Here is a 12,930-nt window from a genome sequence, read left to right on the forward strand (position 1 = left end):
ACTTCAAAAGATAGTAAGCCTAATTATTCAAGTTTTTATCACGCATATTTAATGGTGATTTTCTGACACTGTTATAGCAACAGTTATGATGGCGCAAGTTCATGGAACCTTTGCCATTATTATCTGAGCGTTATGATTACAAACAAGGAAAGAGTCTATCAGGCATATATATGCAGTGTGATGATATATGGAAGTGAGGGGTTGAGGACATGCGTTGCATGGAGAGAAATGGTATACGAATGATAAATGAATAAGACAAGAATATGGCTCACTAGTGTCATCAAAAACATCCCAGGACTAACTATCTATAAATATTTACCATTCGCCGTTACTACTAATTCCTTCCCTTGTCAGTCTTTCTCAGTTTACCATTTGACTTTTACGTGAAGATGTCTCTAGAATAAAGTGAAAACGTTCGTAATATATATGTATGTGTGTGTGTGTGTGTGTGTGTGTGTGTGTGTGTGTGTGTGTGTGTGCGTGCGCGTGTGTGTGCGTGTGTGTGTGTGCGTGTGTGTTAATGTTGGTACGATTAATCTGAATCGGGAATCCGAAAGATCTGAACTTTTTTTTTTGGGGGGGGGGTATCGGAATCGGTATCGGAATTAGAACATTTGTGCCTATATTCTGATGCCAAAAACGATTCCTTTAATTGTCGTTTTTTTATTTGATTTTGTTTAAAACAACTTTTTCCACATTTCCAGTAATAATAAAATAATAAATATTTATTGATTTTAAACTTCCAGTAAAACTAAAATCTATACGTTACCACCTCTCACTCAGTTGATAGAATGCTTGCCTTGCATGAAGGAGGCTCGGGTTTCAAACCCCAGGTGCGTATATATCTGACTGATGAACCCAAATGAAGGCGAACCTTTAGTCTTCGACTTCCGGTTCATTGGCTGGCATGGCTCTTGTGGGCTTCGGTGTTCTTTGGGCTGTGGAAATAATTATATATAATCTCTCACATTCTGAAAATAATATATATATAAATTCTATCTTGAAAGGAATGCTCCGTATAGATAGAGACAGCTGATAATGTTATTTCTTTTAATTCAAGAAGATCCAAATATCAAGGTCAAAAGTCACTCGAGGATAAGGGGTTTAATGAGTTGGATTGATTGTCTGTTGAATGATGAAAAATATTATGAGAGGATTAAAAATGGAGGATAGAATGAATGAAGTTTGATAACTTATGGATAGGGTTTATGACAAGTATTTATTGACATTAAATTTGAAGACGACCATGTTGTAGTCTGCAGAGAAGCACTCACGTAGTAGCGTCTATCCAGTCATAGCAAAGCACCAAAATGCTCTCGGATTTGGTAATAAAACAAAATGTTCACAAATGTCAAGAGAGAGGAGAGCGTCAGAGAAAACGTTCTAAATCTGTGACTCCCTCATCCCCAGGCAGACATCTGGATCCACCCGTAGACATGACATAAAAAAAACATGGGGAAGTGTTGGAAGGGGAAGGGAAAAAACGCAGAAGAGGAGACCATTAAATTATTTTGATGAATGAAAGAGAATGAAAGACAGACAGACACACACACACACATTATATATATATATATATATATATATATATATATGAGAGAGAGAGAGAGAGAGAGAGAGAGAGAGAGAGAGAGAGAGGGTTTGAGGAGGAAAATTTTTGTTTTTGTTTTTGACTTGGTAGAACATGATGATTGGGTTTTGCAAAGGGAAAGGAAAAAAAAACAATAACATCAATGTTTGATGCATTTTAGGCCAGAAAGCTGGTATCTTCAGACAGTTTGATGGATAACGTCAAAGAGAGAGAGAGAGAGAGAGAGAGAGAGAGAGAGAGAGAAGGCAGAAAATGAAAGAACAGAGAGGAGAAACGAATAGCAAATAAAAAAGAAAAAGAAATAAGAAGAAGAAGAAGAAGAAGAAGAAGAAGAAGAAATATAGTCAGAAAGAAAAAAGCGAGAAAGAGAAAAGAGAATTAAAGACAGAAAGATGCAATGCATAGATAATAAAATGAAAGGTATGATCTAGATCTAGATATACATACGATAGAAAAAACAAAGCAGAAGGTACGTTTTTGTTAAGTGTAAAACTACTGTAAAAAAGAGGACATGGGACACTGGGACGACAAGGTTGCCATAACTTTGTCATTCGTTTGGAGGAGTTTGAGAGGTGTGGGGGGGGGTAATATTTGAGCTTTGTATTTGCGAGGGAAAAACAGCCAGCAAACCAAAGGACCTCTTCCTCCCTTTTCTTCCACCCCAACTCAAAGTTGGTTGAATGGAACGGCCAATTTGTCTCAGAGACGAACTTGCTTTGAGCTGCAGCTGAAAAACTGTGATACCCCCTCCCCCTCTCTTTCTCAATGTGTTGGCATTTGTCTACTACGCGATGCACACGCGGCAGTCAAGGCCCTAACAATTCATCTTCAGACAAAAAGGCATTTCTTCTTCTTCTTCTTCTTCTTCTTCTTCTTCTTGTCTATTTATTTATTTATTTATTTTCCATAAACACTGGTTACCGCCAAAGTCCAGCTGCTGCGGGGAATTGGAAATTTAAACTCTTAACTCGAATTTTTGGAAACTTTATGTCGTTCATTTTGTGTGTGTGTGTGTGTGTGTGTCCATATATAAATAATTCTCCACACAGACGTTTACCTCATATATATATATATATATATATATATATATATATATATATATATATATATATATATATATATACTATTTTTACTTTAGTTAGTGTTTTTTTGTTTTTTTTACATGGTAGTCACCACTTATCAAAGCCACTCGGGGATAAGGGTTATTGCGTGTACAGTAATCAATGGGATAGTATCGTAGTATTGGAGATTTGATAAAGTGTCTTACTTAAAGGTGCGGTTCATCAGGAATTTGTTTATGTTGGAATTGAAGACATTCAAGTTGTAGTCAGGTGGGAAACAGACAAACGGAAGAGAGTTCCACAGGCGTGCACTTGTAAGAAAAAAGCTTTGTTCATGGAACCTACGTTTTGATTTTGGCACAGATAAAGAGTGAGAAAAATTATTGACAGTCGTTTCAGCTAGACAGGTGTTTATCGTGAAAGATTGGCAAGGGAGAACCAGAGATTGAAGCTCAGACGAGCACTTGCCATGGAAGTAACGATAAAACAAAGACAGGCTTGCAACGTCTCTTCTGTGGGAGAGAAGTTGCAGGGAAGAGAAAAGGGTATCCACCACTAAGCCACAAAGTCTATTTTGTACTCTGTCAAGGCAGGATAGGCTGTTTTTAACATGTGGCAGCAGTACTCCATCCTTGGAAGTATTTGGTTTTTATATAGATAGAGAATTGCATCAGCAGTGAGATATCTTCTGGAGCAGTAGAAGGATCCTACCATTTTTCCAACGACCTTGCCAACAGACTTGATGTACGTGTTTCATTTCAGATCAGGAGTAAAGGTCAATCCCAGAAGCTTGTCAAAACATAGAGCCTCCCCAAGACGAGAGCCATCCATTTCAATTGATGCCAGATGGGGTCAAAGCGTGGATGATGTAAAGGTAGGAGCTTGGTTTTGGATGCATTAAAGGTAACCAGCCACCTCTTTTTCTGCTGTACCATGCGCTCAAGATCAGAGGAGAGAGAATCAGAGAGAACTTTGTCATTTATGGCCTTTGATATATTGCTATAGATGATCATGTCATCAGCAAGGATGTCAACGAATGATTTAAGTATGTGTTTTGGGAGATCATTGATGTAGATCAGGAAGAGAGTTGGGTTCAGGATGGACCCCTGAGGGACTCCAGCATTAATACTGCAGGCTTCTGATTTTTGCCCATCAACTACTGCTCTTATGAGCCTATCAGAGAGAAATGATTTAATAATTGAGAAAACATTTCCAGTTATACCGTAGCTGGAAATCTTGTGAAGTAGGCCTTTATGCCATACCTTATCGAAGGCCTTTGATATGTCAAGAGCAATTGTTCTAGAAAGGAAGCCTTTCTCGAGAGATTCACTAATCCTATGAAATATAACCATTAGCACATCTGCTGTAGATCTAGCAGAATGGAAACCATTTTGCATGTCACTAAGGTTATTTCTGCTGAGGTGATTGACAACTTCTTCATTTAATATGGATTCCAGCAACTTACTCATGACACACAGGAAACTTATTGGTCTGTACTGAGAGGGAGATGACTTATCACCTGAATTCTTAAATACAGGGCATACTGATGAGGTTTTCCAGGGTGCTGGGAAGCACTTCTCCTTAAGGCAACGCTAAAATATTTTTGTAAGCATAGGGGCAAGTTCTGGTTGAAGCTTTTTCAACACTATAATTGGAATGCCGTCAGCGCCAGTTGCTTTACTGGAATCAAGGTTCTTGATTAGCTTAGCGACCTCACGCACAGATATTTGTATGTTGCATAGCGTGTTGTCTGTTAGAGGATGAAATACGAGGAGTTGATGCCTTTTGTCGCATAGGGTAGAATTAGCTGCAAAGTTCTTTGCGAATAGTTTGGCCTTGTTTGATGCTGACAAGATGATCTCAGGTCCGTTGGTGATGGTTGGGATAGAACGCGCGCTTCTGTTCAGGATCCTCTTTGCTATTTGCGAAAACTAGTGGGAACCAAGCATTTGCTCAGCTACTTTGGATTAAAATTTTTGCATTTGCATTTTTTATTATTCTTTTACAGTGGTTGCTGGCAGTCCTGAAAGCAGCTTTAGTCTCAGTTTGAAGAAATCAAGGGGTCCCACTTTTAGGGCTAACAGTTGATCCAGCTATTCATTAAATTTATATCCGAGGGCTCTTTTAAGAATAAATGCTGCCCCTTTAAAGGTTGCTACTTGTACTTCACTGCAGATTCCAGGGATTTTGTCTAATTAATTCTTTAGATGTTGTATTCTTTAGTTACCCTTACCACAGCCGATATAATATTTCTTTCAGGGAGCGTGTCATTTTTAGACCATTCTTCAGATCCCGATATTTCATTATTTTTTCGCGTTCAACTCTATTATGTTCGGGACTGTTACACCTATGGAGGTCGTTTTGGGAGTCACCACACGTAAAACTCTTCATTTTTACTGGGGCCTTTAACCAGTGATAAAACGCATTGTGAAAACAAACAAAATACGAATTTCAAGGTATGAATTCATTGTAATTATTATTTTTTTTATATATAGCTGCAACAAAATAAATATTTACAGTATGGAAATAAATTATTTGTGATTGTCTGTGGACTCCATTTAAGGCAAAGTTAATGTTTGGTTCGATATATTAAAAGAGTTAGCATTTTGAGTTCTTCGTGCGTGGAAGAAACTTGGAGACCGTCTTACGCCTTCAGTCAACGTATGTCCTTCTGGTTTCTTTATCTAACTCTCTAAGCTAGGCGTTTTTTTTTTTTTTTTTTTTTTGTTTCGTTTTAAGTTTTTCGCGCGTAAGTACTTGATTTGATTGGTCGAAAAGCCTCTGATGACACCCAGAAGACAAAAACTGGAAGGAAAGAGAGAAAGATAAAGAAAACAAGGGAGAAAGGTATTCCATAGTAGTAGTAGTAGTTGTAGTGCTGGCGGTGCACCACACATCGATGATGAGAGCAATCTTTTCCAGTTTGTTCCAGATGACAATACCTGGTTTTATGGACTTGTCTTTGTGCAGCGTTACCCTTAATATGTTGTCGCAGGACAGGTAATAACTTGACTCTTTTTGTAACAATGACATTTATTTCCTCATTCTCTTGCCACGCGTGACTTCTCCCTACGGCTGTGACGTCAGCCACATCTCTAACGTGATCGTTTTCTCGAACGTGCTCTCTCCTTTTTATAGTTTTTTTTCTTTTTTCCTTACGGTGACGTCATTTCACATTTCGTATGCATTTGCGTCCGCGCTCTGTTCATTTTTTTTTTTTTTTTTTACACAGTGATCACCACTTATCAAGGCCCGGAAGCCACTCAAGGATAAGGGTTATTGCAAGTACATTAAGTTAGTGAGGAGATTTGCTGAAGTGTTTACTTAAGGGGGCGGTTCATTAGGAATTTGTTAACATTGGACTTGAAGACATCCAAGTTGTAGTCTGGAGGGAAGCAGGCAGACAGAACAGAGTTCCATAGGCGTGCAGTTCTAAGAAAGAAGCTTTGTTCATGGAATCCGCATTTTGATTTAGGCACAGATATAGAGTGGGGGAAATTTTTCACAGTGGATTCAGCTAGACGGGTGTTTTTCGTGAAAGATTGGCAAAAGGGGACCAGAGATTGGAGTTCAGACGAGCATCTGCCATGGAAATAACGATAAAACAAGGACAGGCTCGCAACGTCTCTTCTGTGGGAGAGAGGTTGCAGGGTAGAGAAAAGGGCATCCCCCACTAAGCCACGAAGTCTATTTTGTACTCTGTCAAGGCAGGATAGGCTGTTTTTAGCAGCTCCTGCCCAGATATGGCAACAGTATTCCATCCTTGGACGTACTTGGCTTTTATATAGATAGAGAATTGCATCAGTAGTGAGATATCTTCTGGAGCGGTAGAAGGATCCCACCATCTTTCCAGCGACTTTGGCAACAGACTTGATGTACGTGTTCCATTTCAGATCAGGAGTAAAGGTCAAACCCAGAAGCGGAGCCTCACCCAGACGAGAGCCATCCATCACAATTGATGCCAGCTGGGGATCAGAGCGTTGATGACGTAAGGATAGGAGTTTGGTTTTGGATGCATTAAAGATAACCAGCCACATCTTCCCCCACTGAACCACGCGCTCGAGATCAGAGGAGAGAGAATCAGAGAGAACTTTTGATGTAACTACTTGCCTGTATGTCTTTGTCGTAGAACATTTTGACTTTTCCGCTTTTTGTGTAAAATATGAGACGACGAACGTCCATTCTAACATTTAATAACAACGTTATTGATGATCTTCGCTAATAGTCATGTAGAAAACGAGAAGAAAGTTGGTAGTGAAATGAGTGCATGTGTATGGATGGAGATGAAACGTTAGGCGATTCTGTTCTGCTGCTACAGTTGTTATGGATGAAGGTTCACGTTTGCTACCTTTTCAAGTTGCATGTCTTTATAGATCTTCCAGTGAAAGAATCTACATACTTTGTCGTGGCGGACTGTGAGATATACACATGCCAAAAGGGATGACTTGACTCTAGACATTAGGTAACTTGGATTTACAACGGCTGAATGACAGAAGCTGCATTGGTCATTTTTGTAAGCTAACGACTTTCTTAAATCCATTTGTTAGAAGACCTTGGTCTTGCTCGGCTAAAAGTATTCTTTTCTCATCAAATGGAAATTTGCCACTTCTAAGCCGTTGTAGTGACGTCTCCTAATCTATGCAGCTTTGGTTCAAGGGCGTAGCAAAGAAGGACTAAGGGGGAGATCCAAACTTTCGTAGCAAAAATTATACAAAATGTTTCGTTCGTTTCATTTCGTTTTAGTAAAGTTTCGTTTCGTTTTTTATTATTATAATTAGAGTAACCTAAAAAAAAATGCAAATAATGTTCATTGAGTGTTCTTATAACGTGAAATTCAAATATTTTGTTTGCTTTATGATTTTTTTATATAATTACTTTGTCAAATGCAATTTTTAGGTTTCCTAATTATAACTTGGTTTGTATTACTGTACACATAGATTCGAAAAAGTTGTCAAAAAACAAAGAAATGTTATCAAAGGCAAGATAAGTTACTTTTCTACCAAACTGGATACATTTTTTGTGTTTTTATTCAATGTAACATGTTTATTCAGCTCGAAAAACATGCAGTGTTTACCGATGTATTGGAAAATTCAAAATGGCGCCCAACACTCTCTTTAACATGGTAAGTTTGGGAAAAGGTGTTATAAATAATAAACTAGACAAAATACTATTAAAAAAACACCGAATATATGTCAACTTATGTCACGGTAACATATATTGAGCGAATTTCTAACAGTACTTTGTCTAGTTTATTATTTATAACATCTTTTCTTGAACTTACCGTATTAAAGAGAGAGTCAGGCGCCATTTTGAATTTTCCAATACATCGGTAAACACTGTATGCTTTTCGAGATGAATAAACACGTTACATTGAATAAAAACACGAAAAATATATCCAGTTAGGTAGAAAACTTATCTTGCCTTTGATAATAACATTTATTTGTTATATATTTGTTTTTTGACAACTTTTTCGAATCTATGTGTACAGTAATACAAGCCCTTATAACTTTTCGTGTTCCATGGTTTTGTTAAGCCTTGCTACATTTTGCCACATTCTGATTATAAATAAATACTTATAGATGTACGAAGAAAAACAAAAAAATGAACGAAACGAAACGATACGAAAAGTTTCGTTTCGTTTTCGTACAAAAAAAAAAAAAAATTGAAAATTAATTTGTAAATATTTGGAACGGAACGGAACAAAACGAAACGAATCCAACCATGCAAATTTCCCCTATATTTAAGTAAACTTTGACACGTCTTTTTTTTTTTATTTATTTAAAACATGGAAAACGTGACACCTTTCTGCATTAGATTTTGATTTGCATGGATCTTCCGATTCTGATAAACTATTGTCATATACCGCAACTTAATTAATCATGTCCATCTGATAAGAACCATATAATGTTGTGTTCTGCTCGTCCTGTTAACCAGAAGGAATCATTTCAACAGAACTGGTGCATGTGACAAAAACAGACATAATTCGATCTCAAACTAAATATCGACACTTCGTCTCGAGCAATCGAAAATCATCCAGGCGTCCGGGCTTAGCCAATCAGAAAAGGACAACTCGAGCCTGAATAATATATAACGAATCCTATTTCGCTAGCCATATCAGATGTCTCGGGGCGCTGTCTATATTGCATGCTTTGCCAGTCGGCAACGACTAATCTAATAGCCTGTAAAATATCTCTTTGTTAATGTTAAGTGATGTTAAGTAATGTTAAGTGATGTTAAGTAATATTAAGTAATGTTAAGTGATTTTAAGTAATGTTAAGTAGTGTTAAGTGATGTTAAGTAATATTAAGTAATCTTAGTAATGTTAAGTGATGTTAAATAATGTTAAGTGATGTTAAATAATGTTAAGTAATATTAAGTGATGTTAAGTAATATTAAGTAATGTTAAGTGATTTTAAGTAATGTTAAGTAGTGTTAAGTGATGTTAAGTAATATTAAGTAATCTTAGTAATGTTAAGTAATGTTAAGTGATGTTAAATAATGTTAAGTGATGTTATATAATGTTAAGTGATGTTAAGTAATGTTAAGTAATATTAAGTAATGTTAGTAATGTTAAGTAATGTTAAGTGATGTTAAATAATGTTAAGTAATGTTAAGTAATGTTAAATAATGTTAAGTGATGTTAAATAATGTTAAGTGATTTTAAGTAATGTTAAGTAATGTTAAGTAATGTTAAGTGATGTTAAATAATGTTAAGTAATATTAAGTAATGTTAAGTGATGTTAAGTAGTGTTAAGTGATGTTAAGTGATGTTTAGTAATGTTAAGTGATGTTAAGTAATGTTAAATAATGTTAAGTGATGTTAAATAATGTTAAGTGATGTTAAGTGATGTTAAATAATGTTAAGTGATGTTAAATAATGTTAAGTGATGTTAAATAATGTTAAGTGATGTTAAATAATGTTAAGTCATGTTAAGTAATGTAAAGTAATGTTAAGTGATGTTATATAATGTTAAGTAATGTTAAGTAATGTTAAGTGATGTTAAGTAATGTTAAGTAATGTTAAGTGATGTTAAGTAATGTTAAGTGATGTTAAGTAGTGTTAAGTGATGTTAAGTAATGTTAGGTAATGTTAAGTGATGTTAAGTAATGTTAAGTGATGTTAAGTAGTGTTAAGTGATGTTAAGTAGTGTTAAGTGATGTTAAATGATGTTAAGTAAGGTTAGGTGATGTTAAGTAATGTTAGGTAATGTTAAGTAATGTTAAGTAATGTTAAGTAAGAGCATAATTTGGCTTTTCAAATCTAACCGTAAACTCTAACCTAGACGATGTCACCCATACTGGAACTATCTGCCAGTCATGAAATAGAAAGGGTTGATGTTTCATACTGACGTGAACCATTTTATTCAATAAGCACTGTGAAAAGTACAAAGGAAAAAAATAGATAACATTAAAAAAATAAAAGAAACAAAAGGATGCATTTCGATAGAAAAATAGACACAAGGAGGAAATAAACAAACTTAAAAAAGAACTTGTAATTACGGTGTGCCTCTTTCGTTAGAAATATTTGAAATGAGGAGGGAGTACTATTTGTCTCTTGATCCCACCTTCATTCCCTGTTTGAGTCGCAAAGTTCGCAGTAAATAAGGGCAGCATGAACTTATTGAATGGGTTAATTATCAAGTTATCGAAATAACTGCAATAGCTATTTACGTTTTTAGGATAAAAATGTACATAACAATAACAATATATAACTCACTAAAGTGACAATTCAGTGACCATTACACTAACAATTCATAATGATAGATGACAAGCAATTGTCCTACAAACTGTCTCTTTTAAACACAAATGTTATTATTTAATTACTACATGCAGCAAACTGTTCTTTTCAGGACAAATACTAATCTCAACCTATTACATTGTGAGCTATTTCAATCATTTTAAGACTAACTTCATAATGTATGACCTAGTAAGCAATTTTAATTATTTTCAGGATTACACCATTAAAAAATACTTATTTGAAGGTTCTGGATATGACCTTAAACTATATCCAGTGGTGAGGCCCCAGCTTACGGGCTTTGGGGAGTGTGGAGTCACCCTTTAATTGCCATTGCTCCCAGGTCCACTCTGACCTGGAGTGATAGTACCTATTAGGGTCCCAACTATGGGTTAAATAGAAATCAACTTTAAAACAACAAATATATTCTATTAAAAAAATTTTCTTCAAAATCTTTGGATTCGGCATTAAATAACCTGAAAAGGGTTGATATGCCGTAAAACAAAACCAACCAACCAACTAATTTGGATTATTTGAACTACTGCTCTTGTCTTGAATATTATTATCACATTTTGACCGATGTAATCTCCGACTTTCTTTAAGTTGAATTCCGAATTATTATTATTTTTTTTTTTTGAACGAGGAAATCTGCACAGATTTTCAAACAGAGCCCTTTATTTAATGCACGGGGGTAGTATGCTCTCATTCCGTCAGACATGACCGAGTAGAAATCTTCAGTAATTTGCAATTCTTAGTATCGTCTGTACTCAAGGTTTGAAACCTTCAACTTCCAGAAGAACGTCACTTACAACTGAATTTTATCAAGCACTTTATCTGTTATGCCATGAGTCCTTGCAGACAATTCTAGTATGAATTTTAGGAGTCTTAAACCTATTCTTGTTTTTAGAAGTACGATCTTAATACTTATTACTATGCATCGCTAATTATTACGACAGATTGCATATAGTCCGATAAATATGAATTATCAATCCACATTTCAAAAATTAAGCAAAAACAAAAAAAGAACGAAAAACAAAAGAAAAACAAAAGAAAAACAAAAGAAAAAACACTGATGCAAGTTCCTGTCCTGTTGGTTGAACCTTGAACTAAAAGCAATGAAAAATACCCTCTTTTTACATATCCTACCCTCCTTCTTTGTTGTTTCCATAATACACTAAGAGACACCTAACCCTACCCCTAGATGACACAATCCCTCCCCCATTACATTATCGAGATCAGTCTGCACTGTGTTAATCATGCGACAATCAATTTAACTTCATCAGCAAATAAATCCATTATTGATCTTACATAGACAAAATATACATCATCCATTCGCGGTTTCCAATCCAATCTTTTTTTCTATTATAAAAAACTGTTCATCTCTCAAAATGTCCGACAAGGCCTTTATTGACTTTTGGTGGCCTTTGTGTGTCATCATGACCTTTTTTTCTTTCAGGGTAACAGAAAAATGAAAATACCTGTCAATCTACTGTTGTACTCCATAAACAGTGGACGGGGGGGGGGGAGTTAGGTGATAGTAATTCATTTGGTAGAGAGAGAGAGAGAGAGAGAGAGAGAGAGAGAGAGAGAGAGAAGGGGGGGAGAAGTTTGGGAAGGTGTTTCATTCTATCTTTTTGTTGTTTGGCGATACAGCCTGTTAGTTTTAGGTCAACCTAATGTCTTTAGAAAGAATTCCATTAAATTCCTTCGACTACATTATGCAATCTATCTATCTGTATACATATATTTAGACACACACACGCTCACGCATATACGCACACATACATATACATATATATTATAATAAATCCGTATTCCTATCTGTTTATTCGTTCACAATGACGTCATCTGTTAAGGGAGGGGGTAAAAAGATTTCCGAGCAACGCCGGGTATATACAGCTATATATACGAGGTGCCTTCAATAAGTTTTTTGTACAGGCATTTAAAATTGTCGTAGACTCTTGAAAATTCAGTATGTTATTGCTATACATCTTATGGAATGACTGACTAATTTTTATGATTTCAGATTCAAATGAACAGCTATATCAGGAATTGGAACACACCCTACTAAAGCCTGATTGTCACAAGCTGGTGAATTTCAAAAAAGCAATTTAGGCGTGAAGAAACTTTAGCAGAACGATATGCAATAAAATTCTTTTATAAACTTGGAAAAAGTACCACAAAAATGTATGGAATGCTTCAGACTGCTTTTAGACCATCTTGCATGAATCGAGCACCAGTTTTTGAGTGGCATAAGAGATTCAAGGAAGGGGGAAAGTCTGTGAGTGATGATAAGAGGTGCGGGAGGAGTCAGGAAGTTAGAACACCAGAGTTGATTGGCCAAATAAAAAAGTTCATGGATAAGGATCGTTGTATGTCTATAGAGACAATAAGTGCACAGTTTGATGTCAGTGTGGGAACCGTACACACAATTATTCAAGAGGAGCTGAAAATACAGAAGATTTGCGCAAAGTTTGTCCCAATGGTGCTCCATCCTTGTCACAGACTCTTTGACCCAGATTGGCATGAAAATAGTTGCTCACTTA

The sequence above is a fragment of the Euprymna scolopes genome, chromosome 18 (assembly GCF_053919585.1).
Source record: "Euprymna scolopes isolate OS-2025 chromosome 18, ASM5391958v1, whole genome shotgun sequence".
In the NCBI taxonomy this organism is placed as follows: Eukaryota; Metazoa; Mollusca; class Cephalopoda; order Sepiida; family Sepiolidae; genus Euprymna; species Euprymna scolopes.